Source organism: Palaemon carinicauda, chromosome 41 (genome assembly GCF_036898095.1).
Source record: "Palaemon carinicauda isolate YSFRI2023 chromosome 41, ASM3689809v2, whole genome shotgun sequence".
Taxonomy (NCBI): Eukaryota; Metazoa; Arthropoda; class Malacostraca; order Decapoda; family Palaemonidae; genus Palaemon; species Palaemon carinicauda.
Genome location: NC_090765.1, coordinates 3,456,888 through 3,463,011, shown reverse-complemented (window position 1 = coordinate 3,463,011; position 6,124 = coordinate 3,456,888). Strand labels below are relative to the sequence as shown.

Below are 6,124 nucleotides of genomic sequence, written 5' to 3'. Positions count from 1 at the left end.
TTAGTATATAATTTCACCCGTGATCTTCAGTTTTGATATTTTTATCATATTTACGAAATAAAATTTTTGCTGTAATAGATCATTCATAAGAGAAGATTTTTGGCGCAAATTGATGCATTGGTATCTCGTTTACCTGTGCGACGTTGCCAGATCTTCATCAGAGTCGATAGTGACCACACCACCAGGTAGTTGGAGGACGGAGTGAGGTGGTAGTGACCAACTGTTTTCCAATAGGATGCAGGAATTTTTTGATCGATTGTCGGAATCGTAGCAATAATTTATTTATAACACTGTACTGCGTTTTGAAACTTTAAGTTAATAACAAATCTTAATAAAAATGTACGAGGAAATATGCCTAATTTTTTCATGAAAGCAATGCATGAATTAAGTTACATACGAAAGACAATACTATTTCATGCGCACTTACCACTACCTACTTAACGAACTTTTGGTACTGTGCACATAGAAAAATTGTTTTGATTAAACATATCTTATCCTAACATTTAAGGGAAATGATTTGATAAACTGAATAGCAAATACAATAATTTATAAACAGAATTATAGTAGCATTTCTAACCACATTTACTGGTAATGAATGGTTACTTATTATAATAATTGATCTGTTCACTCCCTTCGATAAGAGCGATATGTACACAGAAATTGTCGCTACATACTGTTAATATTGAAATTAAGTCTAACCAACGAGAAATAAAAGAAACAATATCAGAATGAACCGCCATGATTCTTTCTGTTTAATGAATCATAAGGGTTACTGTTAATACAAGTGACGTCATTCCACTGCAGCAGGTGCATCGATGTTTCGTATTTCCTAAACTACATATTTTAGAAAGATACATACACACACACACACACACACACACACACACACATATATATATATATATATATATATATATATATATATATATATATATATATATATATATATATATATATATATATATATATATATATATATATATTACACAAAGGAGTAACAAGAAGTATGTACCGTCTCTCTCTCTCTCTCTCTCTCTCTCTCTCTCTCTCTCTCTCTCTCTCTCTCTCTCTCTCTCTCTCTCTCTCTCTCTCTCATATCTTCTTGTTCCACATCTACACCGTTATCCCTACATTAAGAGGTTGGTTGCCTTATGCCCCCTCTCCAATGCCTTCGATCAAAGCCCTCCTCTTCCACCAAACTTATTCTCTCTATATCATTCTTCACTTTATCTCGCCATCTAATTTATTGCCTTCCTCTTGATCCTCTCCTCCCAAGCACTTCCTCACCACCATCCTTCCTTAACACGTCCCCACACCATCTCAGTTGTGATACTCTTATCTTCTCAGTAATCTTTACGATACCTGCCATTCTTATTTCATCTTTTTTCCAATCTTTCAAAGTGATATTCCCATAACCCACCTTAGCATTCTCATCAGTGTTCTCTCAAGCCTTGCTTCATCTTTTTGTCTTAAAGCCCAAGTTTCTGATCCATAGTTAACACTGATTTTATTACTGTGCTATACAGTAGATCTTGACTTTTACCTTGATTATCATTTTCATATCACCTATTACTGCTTCTACCTCCCTCCACTTTCCTCATGTTACTTTTATCTTATTCTCAACTTCAGCCTCACATCCTCTCTCCTGATTTATAGCAGATCCCAAGTATCTAAATTGTTCTACCTGTTTTATAATTGCTCCTCAACTTTCACTATAGCTATCCTGTCCCAAACTTCCTTATTGCTAACCATGGGTTCAGTCTTAACCACAATTACCCTGAAACCACCCCTTCTTAATGTCTCTTGCCACTCTACCACCCTTCGCTGTAATTCTTCCTCATTTTCAGTTGTAATCACCAAATCATCTGCATATAGCAACTCACACAACTCCTCATTTCTGATCTCTTCACTTAACGCATCTAAGACCAACACAAATGAAAACGGGCTTAATGCTGACCCCTGGTGTAATACAACACTAACTTCAAAGGTTTCTGTTTTTCCAACAGCTGTTCTTTTGTATATCATTTCTACTATTCTAACCAGCTTCTCCGGTACCAAAGCATCACTCCTCTTAGTATTATGTCATAAGCCCTCTCTAAATCTACAAAAGCTCTGAAGAGCATCAGGCATGGTTCATAATTTGCCAGAGGGTTTTTACGATCGCAAGCTCTTACAGTCATCCACAGGTATTGGAAGTGGGCCTAGCCTTCAACTAAATAGTTCAACTGCAAGGCAGCAGTTTTCACAGTTATTGGAAGTGGTCCTGGCATTTTGTTAAAAAGTAAGGTTACAAGGCCGCAGCTGTCCTTTTAGTCACTTCCTACGACACGCAGGACATACAGTGGTAATGTATATATATATATATATATATATATATATATATATATATATATATATATATATATATATATATATATACATACATATATATATATACATATAAATACATATATATATATATATATATATATTTATATATATATATATATATATATATATATATATATATATATATATATATATATATATATATATATATATATATATATATATACACACACACTATTGTGCAGGACCCGTCAAAAATGGCTAAATATTTAGTCAGGTAAACACGCACACGCATCCCCCTCTTACCAGGGTATGACTACTCCTCTCCTCCATAACCGAGGGATGGGGAGAGCTAAGCTGGTCTAGTGTAGAGTAAATAAGTTGATCAGGTATTTTATTTATGTTTTCATATGTACATTGAAGAGGTGAATACCCAGCTCTTAAGATGAGTTCCTCTCATGTAAGTATAATGTTGTTATGTAAATTACATAAGACTTTTGTCGTTATTTTCATTGCATTTTTCATTCAAGTCAGTATATGTAAATTTACGTTATTCTTAAGAAATAATTTTATTTCACGCATTTTGTTACGAAGTCTAACGTAAATTTGTTCAAGAGTGTTTTATGATCCAAACGAGATATGAACAAGGGCTTATGTAAAAATTTTTATATTTTTATGTGGCATTGCGTCATGTTTGTGAGAAAATACGCAATTAATGTGCCACGTGTTTTGAAAGGTTCTCGAAAACCCTTGTGTTAGATCTTATTTTTTTTTTTATTTTGAGGACAAAGGGTGGGTGGAGCTAGCTGAGAGGGAGTCGTCTCGCTGTTGCTTTGGTATGCGTCCGAGAGTTGCCTGAAACCAAGGTTCGTATTCCTGAATTTTTATCTAGTTGGTAATTCTGCCGACTCCCTTAGGCTAACCCTCAAGCTTCCAGGTCTCGAACCTAGAATATTCTGGAAGTAGCTAAGTCTTATATAGGTGTCCCTAGGGATGTGTGGGGTAGAAGAGAAACAGCCGTCCTGTGAAAGAGCCAAAGTTAATCCCTCACTATCCCTCTAGTACCTCTAGTCACAGTGTGTCCTCTCTAAAGTGATTTTTTGCCCCAGCATATATCGTGTTTAGTGAGTTAAAACGTTGCTGTAAATTTTGGCTGATGATTTTAAATTCATTGTGTTGTGGAGAGTGTTGGCATTGTGTAAATTTCTGTAACTGGCCCTGTACAAGTAAATACGTGAAATTAGCAAGTTTATCAGAAACTTTATGTAATTTCTTTAAGAGTTCAAGCATTAGAGTGTAATTATTTCTTTTGTCTTAGTTTAAGGTTTTAGTCAGTTTTAATATTCGTAGTCAAGTGATTATGTAATTTTCCGAGTATAGTTATTTCTTTTGTCTTAGTCTAAGGTTTTATTCAGATTTAATATTTCGTGTCAAGTGATTATATATTTTTGCAAGTGTAATTATTTCTTTTGTCTTACTCTAAGGTTTATTCAGATTTAATGTTTCGAGTCAAGTGAATATATAATTCTCAGAGTGTAATATTTCTGTTGTCTTAATCTAAGTTTATGCTCAGACTTAATATTTCAAGAGATTTATTCTTTTATGTACATTCTTTTCAGTGTTGTAATCTATACAAAATATATTTATTTTTGTAAAGAGAGTATTATTTCAATCACCAGTGTTTATTTCATACTCGCTTGCATCCTGTTAATGAATTGAAGTAAGAAGTCCTTTGAATAAATCATAAGAATAATTACCCAGTTTTGTTTTGAGTGTACTTAAGAGACCTATGGATATTAATTGTTTTATATATTGCCACCTGGGAGTTATATAATTGTCTCAGAGTTCGGGTATTAATATTTTCAAGTGTGACAGATTTAATGTAAAACCAAACAGGTGATATTCAAACTCGAGAGGGTTGTGTAGCTTGCCAGCCGTTATATATGTAATATTATATTATTGGTTCCCAGACATAGGACTATAGTATAATATATATATATATATATATATATATATATATATATATATATATATACTGTATATATATATTTATATATATATATATATATATATATATATATATATATATATATATATATATATATATATATATTATATGATTATGGCTCCCGGGTCTGGGCACCAAAAATATATTATACGATGATGGCTCGTTACTGGGAACCAAACATATAATATAATATATACTACGACTGGCAAGTCAATCAACCTCTCGAATTCCAAACTCACTTGTTTGCTTTTACATTAAAACTGTTACACTTTAACAGCAATATATAAAACACGGAATATCCAAAGGTCTCTTAAGTACTCTCAAAACTAAACTGGGTAATTATTATTACGAATAAACTTACTACGGTTCATTAACAGGACACGAGCGTAACTATTTTAAACAATGGTGATTGGAATAATAAACTCTTTACAAAAAAATATATATTCTATATCAATTACAACACTTTGAAAGAATTAACATTAACAAGAAAATAAATAACTCGAAGTATTAAGTCTGAACAAAACTTAGATTAAGACAAAAATGTTACAATCAGAAAATTATACAATGACTTGTCTTGAACTATTATATCTGAATAAACCCTAGACTAAGAAAAAAGAATAACACTTATGAAAATTATACAATCACTTGTTTCACTTGAAACAATCTGAATACGATATTTAAGTTTGGTACGATGAAAAATAGATAACCAGATAACAATGCAAATACCTAATCTTCCTACAGGGCCGTTTACAAAAACTCTTAAGAGAATTTTTGTAAGTACTCACTACACACGATATATGCGGGGGCAAAAAAATCACTTTGGAGAGGACACACTATAGGTACTGAACACTTTTAAAACAATACTCTGAGCTGCGTGCAAGAGGGAGAGAGGCGAAGATGGCTGTCCTAAGGCTGGAAATCGCTATCTGTTTATCTAACCCTGGGTGTCGCCTTTATATATGAAACTTAGCTACTTTCAGAAACTTCCCAAAGAACTGGGAAGCGGGGGAGCCGGACAAAGACATCAGATTTACCAAGTATCACTCTCTTGAACATGTACTCACGCAACACTAGACAGCTCTGTTTATATATATACATATATATATATATATATATATATATATATATATATATATATATATATATATATATGAACATATATATATATATACATATATATAATTATATTATATTATATTATATATATATATATATATATATATATATATATATATATATATATATATATATATATATATATATATATATATATTATTACAAAGCTGGTCTAGTGTAGAATAAATACAGTAGTTTATTCATGATTTTATTTGTTTTCATATGTGCATTGAAGAGGTTAGCAAGCTCTTAAGTTTATTTTGTGAATTACGTAAGACTTTCGTCGTTAATTTCATTGTATTCTTCATTCAAGCTTGTAAATGTAAATTTACGTTATTTTTAAGAATTAACTTTTTGTTTCACGTATTTTTGCTACGAAGTTTTATGTAACTGTTTAAGAGTGTTATATGACTGTACGAGTTATGAACAAGGGCTTATGTAAGGTTCATTTATATTTTTATGAGGTATTGCATCATGTTTGTGAGAAAATACGCAATTGTTATGTGCCACATATTTTGGAAGATTCTCGAGGGCTCTATTGTTGGATTCTATCTTTTTTTTATTTCAAAGACAAAGGCGGGCAGAGCTAACTGAGAGAGTTTGTCTCTTGTTTCATGGGTACGCATCCGTGAGTGTAATCTGTGGCAACCTTACGCCTTTATGCCAACCCCC

At 32.2% G+C, this 6,124-nt stretch overlaps 1 protein-coding gene across 1 annotated transcript in view; it reads left to right on the top strand.

Moving 5' to 3' along the window:
* Nucleotides 1–6,124, top strand: part of LOC137632570 (uncharacterized) — a 261,407-nt gene that overhangs the window by 184,501 nt on the left and 70,782 nt on the right. The gene's annotated exons all lie outside the window — the stretch shown is intronic.